The 10,000-nt window shown below is 35.4% G+C and overlaps 1 long non-coding RNA gene across 1 annotated transcript in view; it reads left to right on the top strand.

Moving 5' to 3' along the window:
* Window positions 1-10,000, top strand: part of LOC136843615 (uncharacterized) — a 166,712-nt gene that overhangs the window by 17,084 nt on the left and 139,628 nt on the right. The window contains exon 2 of the long non-coding RNA XR_010854605.1: window positions 2,814-2,903. This is a non-coding gene — a long non-coding RNA (uncharacterized lncRNA). The remainder of the gene's footprint in view (window positions 1-2,813; window positions 2,904-10,000) is intronic.

Genomic DNA, 10,000 nt, shown 5'->3' on the forward strand with positions numbered 1-10,000 from the left:
CTCTCTCTCTCTCTCTCTGCATAACTTTTTTGGAATAAGTGTGTTCCTTTCTTCCTTTGCTTATTTGACCCCTTTCGGTAAGTCACTCCTTTGATAGTTCGTTCTCGTTACTATTGAATCAGTTTCTTTGGGTATGCCATTGTCATTTTGATATCAATTTGAGGGGAGTAATCCGTGCGATGATAAGATAATACATTGATGATGAAATACCGTTTCTGATGGTCAAGTCCCTGCCTTCATTTGGTTTTCAAAGGCTTTGGAGGGTGAACTGCACATCACCTTGATGAGCCATTTCGTAATTGTGACTTTTACATCGCTTTGCGTTACTGTAATTGCATTTTGCTTTGAGGAATACAGTTCCACACTTGTTATTTTTAACACTTTTTTATTTTAACCCTTCTATTAACGGTTTTCTTATAGAGCTTACTTAGTAAATTAATAAATTGTATCCATTCGGGGTTGACATAAAGTCAGATAAACAGAAGTATCTAAAAATCAGAGCAATGATGTAAATTAATACATTGTATTTTTTCATTCTTGACACAAATCAGATACATAGTCAACCATTTATATACATACATATATACTGTATGTGTATATATATATGTATGAGTGTGTGTGAAATTATACATATATATATTATATATATATATGTATGTATACCTATGAAATATATTTATATATATATATGTGTGTGTGTATGTACGTACACACACACACACACACACACATATATATATATATATATATATATATATATATATATATATATATATATATATATATATATACATATATATATATATATATATATATATATATATATATATATATAATGCAAAAACAAGAAATATCCATGAAAATGCCATTAATATGCCACTGAACAGAAGGAAATTTTTCGAAACCATGGGGAATTACTATACAAATCAGTACTTACCATCGAGATTGTCAGTTACACTGCGAAGCCTGTTGGGCACAAATACAACATATTTGTAAACAATTTCAGGCCTCCTTCGCAGTGCTTCTCATTCTGTTGCAGTATGTTGCGTAAGCTGCAATGATGTTCGTTCTTCTTGCGAATCACAGGCATTCACAATGCTTGCCCACGCGTTTTCCATACGTGTTAAAAATTTGCTGCTGCCTTTGTTGATTTTTAAAACTCCTGAAGGCCTTGTCGAATTGCAGCATCAGCCACCATGAATGCGAGAGTTATTCACCATAAGTTATGGGGAGTTATTCCCATGAATTAGAGAAGGTCGCCTTCCATCATTTAAGTCTTTTTCGGTGAGCTGGAGAGTCTCACTCCATGAGTTAGAGAGTCTGTCCTTTATGAGTCGGATAAAACTTCTCGGCAAATCTTGAAGGCTGTTAGAAAGTGAATAGTTCCCTTAAGATGGTAGAGTATCGATCGATAAATACTGAGCCCATGGTGCAGGCTATCCTTTTGACTAAAGACTAGCACTTTCGTCATGAACGACGTGCCTGCCTTTCATGCCCTTTGAGAGAGACTGGACTTTATCACAGCAAAGTCTAGTACTTGCAAATATTCATTGTGATAGAGCTCTTGAACTGGTATACTTTCTAAGTAGATTTTATTTCAGGTGTCCGCATGAAGATTTTATTCACTATTTCTGTAAGGAAGGCATACAGAAGAAAAGTAGTTGGAGAGTCACATGTCGTTCAGAGGTGACGACTCTTATTAGAATCACTGTCGTAGCACCTGCCTTCCTAGAGATCATCGCCAAGAAGTGACTTCCATTTGGCTCTAAAAAAGAACAGGGACCACGGTGCCTTGCTGGTTGCAGCTCTAATTAGAACCTGGAATTAAACGATGAATATCAATGTCTTCTCACATTCGGTCTTGCGAGCAACGCCCCCTGTAGGCGCATAATACAAAAAAGAAAGACAGATAGCCCATCTACACAAACTTGATCAGAATCTTAATGAACATTCGCCGTTAGTGTACTTAAACGTTTAGCAAAAACAAGATTACAAACTAGCAGCTGTTGTTTGATTAGAGGATTAAGTTCTGAGTCCATCTGTTCCTTTCTGGTGCCCTGACGTATAGTGCTATAAATCGAACCGAGAGTCAAGGATTCCAGCATATACGGATGAACGTCCTGAGCTAAAAACTTCTCAAGACCACTTGCTTCATATAGCAACATACAAGACATTAAGAGTACGTCGACTCTCACACTACTTCCAGACGTACACACATTTCTTGAACATTATGGCCATTCCTGTCTAACTCTTCTTGCACGCCAATTAACCAACACATCTTCGGTCTCCCTCTCCTCTTTTCTCACAAAGCTCCTGGGTTATAAACAGTGCATACACACATTCATACACACACATGGAGAGCCATGTGAGGTACAGTAGCTCTTGCCAAGTGGCAGGAAAATATTTGATATGGGGAATGAAAGTGTTATTTACGAAAAAGTGACAAGTCTTTCCATGATAAACAAATTTTTATTATTATGCGTGAACAAATATTGTTTGTGATCAGTATTTCTGCAATGAAAACTGCCAGCTCTGGGTAATGTGAATTCTGTTCGTGAGAAATTTTTCAGCGAGTTTTAAAGTAAAATTCAAGCAAAATTACTTTTCCTCTTTTATTTTTCGAGATTTTTTGCCATCGTTATTCCAGGTTTCTCACCATTCTTTTATAACATGACATTTGTCTTTTAAGTTTTTGTCTCTATATTTTACGATATTTATTTGTGTGTTCTTCACTATCGGTATTATATTACTACGTGTATATTGCTTAGAATTTATTTTTACACCATTGCCTTTATTTTTTTTTTTTTTTTCAGTAAGAAAAACGAAGACCAGACAGGAAAGAAAATATGAACCGGAATCCAAGTTTCATCATTTAAACTTCCCTCATTACCGAATAATTTCAGGTAAGCAGTTCCCACTGATATAATTTTTTATTTTGATGTTTTGAAAAACATTCAGCAGGCTGTTATTAATGCTTGTTGATCATATGATGTGTAACGGGAATTCATACAAAAATTATATACGATGGAGGCTCCAGGGTTCATTCTGTGGAAGGAAATGATGGAAAAAGGAAGTTGTGGTAAACAGTGGGCTACGATTGGGTTAGTGAGGAATTAGTTTTTACATATATTCTACAGTATTTTATTTTATTTTTTAGAGAATAATTTGATCAGTTGGTGCTAGTGAAACGGACGCAAATTCTAAAAAGAAATATATATATATATATATATATATATATATATATATATATATATATATATATATATATATATGTATATATATATAATTATATGCGTTGGCCATGGAACGTAGATACGAAGACCTGCGCTCATAGTTTGGCAAGTTATATGTGGGAAGACGTAGGTGGGATGAACAATAGAATATAATAGGAGGGTTGAGGAGTTTTATTTATAGAAAATGGTATTAATGTTCTTATTGTGTTCTGATAAAGTAGGACAAGAAAGAAATGGTTGATTATACAGGTTAAAAAGGGATATTCTTTGGTGTTACTATCGTTAGTATTTGCTTTACATTTCAGTGGTTTTTTTTTTATTTCTTTCGACAAAATCAACATTTGTTTTAATTTCGTGTATTCTGCATACGACATTAAGCAAAATGTTATTACAGTTTGTATGCGTCAATTTTCTGTCATTTCAAGTGTATGGAGGCAGAACAGCCAATCCTATGTTTGTGTGTTCGTGTGTCTGTGCGATGAGATGGGACGCCCTCTGATTACTCCGTCAGGTTCGCTTTGCGGTGACATCGGGCAACCAGTTTTAACCCGCAGAATTACTGTTGCTGGATATTTACATTTTTTCGTGGCTTATACAGCGTTATTGTGAAATGTATATATGGATAATAGATACCCACAACTTTATATATATATATATATATATATATATATATATATATATATATATATATATATATATATATATATATATATATATATATATATATGTATATGTATATGTATATGTATATGTATATGTATATGTATATGTATATCAAGCATTAATCTACAAATGTCATTTAATATCCAATTCGCTCTGCCTCGGAAATAATATATTTTCATATATGTTACCCGAAGAGGAATTTTTTAGTTGATAATAAGTTCGTCGTCTCATGCGCTCGAACCACGGAAGACAAGAACTCAGGACTACAGTGACGCCTTAAACCACACAGCGAGTTGTATATTTAAGGACATTTGTAGCTTAATGCTTGTGTGTGTATATATATATATATATATATATATATATATATATATATATATATATATATATATATATATATATCTTTTTCATTAAAATTTATATTTATATATACACGCACAAATCATTATGTAAGGAATTGTAAATTATATACCATAATACATAGATGCGTGTTGTTTTTTAGTATCTGGTATGATGCAAGTTGTCTTTGAAGCATATTTCCCTATTCGGAAGGTATTATCAATATTTGTTGAAACATTAACGTAGTTACTAATAATCTGCTGTATAGCACTTTGCTGCTACTTCTCCAAGGTTCTGCGAATGAAACTTCAAAGCCATTCCTCAACTAAGCAGGAGAGGCTCCTTGCTGTCAACAGTGGCTAAGTATAAAGTTTGACCTTGGCCCCCTTAACAATCATTCAGTGACCTCTTGTGCTCTGAAACGAAACATTCATTTTAGAAGTAGATGTATTTCCACCAGTTACCATTAATACTACTTATGTTTGAGTAACTCACATAAACGTTGACATCTTATATCTAAGTTTAACCTCAGACTTTTAAATATTCATCTTGGTAAGATTTGTAACTAAGAATCGCTGTCATAATTTTTCAATACGAGGAGGATTCCTTGTTATATCTGGTAGTCGGCTATGCAGACAGTTAAACCGCCTGAAATCCCTTTGTGAAGATGTAAAGGTTTTATTCTAACAAAAGTTTATTATCTCGGGAAATTTACCAGACGACTATATCTGCAATATTTCATCAAGATCCGTTATCCCATTCTTGAGGTATCCCACCAGCTCACACGTACACCGATAAAAACGTAACGTAATTCAGATTTTTTGCCATGTAAAACAAATAATTTCGATTTTCCGTTTGTTGTTATTGATCCTGAATGTTCTGTATCGTATTAAAACACCTGATCTTTTATTTTGCCTTATTTTCATTTCGCGCTTTGGGTTTTATCACGTAAATGCACGCTCTCTTCCCAAGTTGCAATCTTCGTCTTTTGATTTTTAAACAGAATTATGATCGTGTTTACGCTAAGTGCATTTGCGCGAACGTTATTCAGTTGCAAAACCTTTTAATACCAGAACTGAAGGGGAAAATGACCTCGGTGTATCAATTACCCGATGTTTTCCGGTGACGGAGGAATGTTGAGATCAGTCCATTAGTGCGAGCTCTTGTTTCATTGATTGCAGTCAAAGCTTAAAGGTTTTGAGGATGTTATTTATTACATCTGTAACTCGGGATATCCTGTGTTTGCGAGCCATTTATTCATTAGTTATCGTTTATTTATTTGGATGTTACGTTTTCCACCACATAGATCTGCATACTACCTGATTATATATATATATATATATATATATATATATATATATATATATATATATATATATATATATATATATATATATATATATATATACTGTACATATATACAGTATGTGTATATGTATATATATATATATATATATATATATATATATATATATATATATATATATACTGTACATATATACAGTATGTGTATACATATATATATATATATATATATATATATATATATATATATATATATATATATATATATTATATATATATAGGCGTGTGTGTGTGTAGAATATAAACTACGTGTTTGTATGAGAGAAAGAGAGAGAGAGAGAGTTTTGCATGCTTGCAATCAGTGTTTATGGATCAAAAACAAGACTTGATTGAGACGCGTTTGAGATCGGCGGCGAGAGAGTGCCAATAACAATGACATCCTTTGGCCTGAAAGGACCCGATGTTAATTAGGTTGTGATTAGGGTGCCTCGGCCACCTGGCGACGACTAAGGCGACTAAGACGACGAAGGTGAGGGTGAAGACGAAGAAGATGACGAATCTGCGTATGCTAATTAGGGCCCCTGTAATGGTCTTGGAACGCCCGTAGCCCCTAGCTATACGCGTTCGCCTCTGAACAAACATCCAATAATGAGATTTTTTCGCTCACATTCAAGCCATATTAATTAACAGATATCCCGATATCTGGGATTTGATGTCAATATTCCTCCCTTTTTGTACTAATATATTTGCTCTTTTATTATTTTGAATTTCGTATCCGTATAGACTGTCTGGGGATTCGATGTCCGTATTTGGTCTTTGTTTATTCAACATATTTTTTTTCCTGCTATTATTATGATTTATTTTTAGAAACGGAGAATGTAAACCTGAATTGAGAGAAATAGTTGTGTTCTTTTCTTGAAATATTTCCAACCCTTTTGTCATTGCAATTAACTTTCCTTCTGTCTTAAAATTCAATACCATGGTTCTTTCTCAAAAATTTCATGTTTTTAATTTGAAGGTGTACGATTCAATAGAGTGGTGCAATTTTTTTTTTTTATGCTGCAGATTCGGACCAAGTTTTTGCCATTGTAATGAAAATGACCCTTTTGTCGATCATTTCTTTTATTTTTACTTTGGTTAATGAAATGACATTCCAGACTTCATGCCGGCGTCATTGTGATAAAGATATACTTATTTTCTCTTCATTTCTTTAAATCATTTTCTTTTAATCTCTTTATCAATATATTAAATATTTCGTGTTCTCTTCATTGGCAATAAAAATCGAGGCTACTAGTTTTCACTTAACGGAATTTACATTGTTTTTCTCTTGATTCATGACATGATAGTCTAGCAACCATGCTATCAGTGCTATCTTCATTGTTGATAAAAGAAAAAACTGCTCCTTTTCTCGTAGCCATATTTCCTTCACCTTACCTTGTTTAAAAGCCTGATCACTCCGGGCTTCAGGTTGCCTTCCTTGGCGATAAGGAGGCCTCAGATCTCGGCGAAGCCTTAACGAATCCGTCGTAATTTAACCGTTAAGGTCAAAACATTTCCGAAGTGGCAATTAGTCCCGCATTTGTTTCTTTATTCGAAGTCACTGGCTCGATGATATGAGAGGAGTCGAGTGTTTTAGCCTAATCTTCTGTCTTGCCTTCTCGGACTTTAGCACGCCAATTAGGCCTCCGAAGTAGACTGTAATGTTGATAAAGGGCGCCGTTAACATGTTTGACGGCTCCATTAGGCTCATACTGACAGTATAAAGTCATTATCCGGTCACCTTAACGACTCGCAGAAGACGAAAGGGAGGGACGGACGGACGGAACAGGCTAATATGTTAAGGTGAGTCTTCGGACATGGTTACGAAACGTGTTCGCCCTAGGTTTTTTTTTTTATGGGGGGTTGGCCTGTCCTATCGTATTAACATGTTTCAGGAGGGTGTGGGTTTTTCTTCTGTCTAATTGTTCATGAAATATGCAGTCTCTCTTCTCTTTAGTAGTTCTTCCTCCTCGGGCATTTTCATTTAGGCCGAAAGTATTTTTTGTTAGTTTTTTTTTTGGCCAGGTGCATTTTTCTCATTTCTTCTCTTGTTTTATTACAGAAGTTCTTTTCAACTAGTCTTCTTTTGTATATGTGTTATTAAGCTGAGAATATTCATATTTACGTAATACTTTTTAGATGGTAATTTTTTGTTTAATCCTGTTACAAAATTTATACTTTCACGTGGTCCCAAATTACTTAACAATAAATTTGCAAGTTCATTTGCAGACGAATGCATCAAAATACAGTGGTTTCCCAAACGGCGGCAAATTTGTTATCCAGGACGTTATATTTTCGCTTTCCGGTTGATAGGAAAGGAAACTTGCGTCTATATCCGAATTATGAGTCGCGGTTCTTTGTGAAATGTCTATTTTTGTGACTTACATTTCCCATGATAAGGAATGTGACAGAACTTAGTTCGTATGTCAGGAAATGCGGTGAGTCTTCCTACACCACCCAAGAAGTGTGGCTATTCTTATGCACTTAGGCTACGTAGCAAAGAGGTCAGTTTTTTTCATTCCTGCAGGTCACTGATATTGTGCAAATGCCGTGGGGTCAGTCTTGGACCACATTCTAAGCAGTGTGATTAATCAGTCTTTGTGCACTTGTTAAGAGTGTACCTTGTCTTCGTAAAAATGCTAAGTAGTAATGGTCAGTCTTCTTTTGCATATGGTCAAACTTTGTGCGCAAGGTAAACAGTGTGGTCAGTCTTCGTGCATACGCTAAACGGTTTGGCCAGTCTGTGCACCTGTCCGATATGTCTGTCAGTCACCTTGTACCTGCCAAGCAGTGGCACAAAGTTTTCTTACGACAATGGAGTTCCAAGTCAGATGGAAATTTCATATGAAGTGGTCAGTTTTGTCTAAAGCTTCGAAATACCACTCTCCCTAGGTGGTTAGTTCCGTCACCATTACTTAAGGTTCTTTGCAACGTGTCTTCGGCCACTAGCTGCAACCCCCTTCCTTCCCTTTACTGTACCTCCTTTTATGTTCTCTTTCTTCCATCTTACTTTCCACCCTCTCCTAACAGTTGGGTCATAGTGCAACTGCGAGATTTTACTCCTGTTACACCTTTCAAACCTTGTACTGTCAATTTCCGTTTCAGCGCTGAATGAGCTCATAGGTCCCAGTGCTTGACCTTTGGCCTAAATTCTATATTCAATTCAGTTCGATTCCATTCAGTTCAGAATGCTACTTCAATCTGTCTCGCGGATATCAGTGTGTAAGAATGGGCTCATTTCCTTGCCAGTGATGTTCCAACATCCGTATAACTGGATGACTTTTGCTCCAGGGTGTCGTGAAATGTACTGTTGTTCGTTGTTTTCTCTTCTTCGATGTTGCCCATGGTTTCATCTTTGTGTAAACTTGTTTGTGATATTTTTATTGCTGTGGCTGGCTTATTGCTGTTTCCATTTTGTGACATTGGCAGTTATAATTTACTGATTTGTGATGTCCTCTAAAGTAGGTATCGTAATGTTATGAGAATAACAGTTTCCATCCATGGGTCGAACTTTTACTTCAGCTGGAATTTTTGGGATTATCCCCAAATTCGAGGTCTTTGAAATTGTCGAAGTTATGCTAAGAAAATAAGAACTAGATTTTTGCTGTTATATTTCAGCAATGGTAATGACGATAATGATGATAACCAGAGAACGCAATAGGATTTCTGAAGCAATTATGATAACCTCACTCTCGTACCTATGAGGTTAGTTAATCTAAAGGAAAATCAACTCAGGTTTTAGCAGATAACAATAGCAATTTAAAGCCATACTGGGAGGAAGTTATAATGATAACGGCAATAATAAACGAAAACACATTTCGTCTCCTTTGTGATGCTGAACTTGAATGTTCTCGGTTAGACTGCTAATTGGGTTCTATTGGCTTTGTATACACTCACTTGTTCAGTAAACTCGGACATTTTGACGAATGATTCCCGGGTCACGAATCTCCTATTAGAGGAGAACACGGGCAAGGGACATTTCAAGAACCAGCCATTGTGTTATTTACAGAGCGGATGAAGAGTGTAATGCACATCTGTCACGCTATTCGTGTGCGCAAATTAGCCCGTTATTACTCTCATTACCAACCGTCACAGTGCAGGAATTCGTAAGTGTAGAATGTAGGGTGTCTGATTTACAAATGACGTACATAGACCAAGAAAATGTAATGGATAGTATTAGAAGAACAAGGAAATTTTTATTTACGAATGGTGTGACAAGCTTAAAAAGAAATAATATACAATTGGTAAGAAGTCCGGGGTGTTTGATTTTCGAACACCGTTATAAGGTTTAAAGGTATAAGATTGAGTAGCTTGGGAAAATTGTCTAGGGCCTACGAAAACATAATGTTTAAGCGAGATGAAATCTCCTTTGGGAATACAGACTCTTAACGTAAAAGTAGCCAATATGTGAGTAAGAAAAGATT

The sequence above is a fragment of the Macrobrachium rosenbergii genome, chromosome 12 (assembly GCF_040412425.1).
Source record: "Macrobrachium rosenbergii isolate ZJJX-2024 chromosome 12, ASM4041242v1, whole genome shotgun sequence".
NCBI lineage: Eukaryota > Metazoa > Arthropoda > Malacostraca > Decapoda > Palaemonidae > Macrobrachium > Macrobrachium rosenbergii.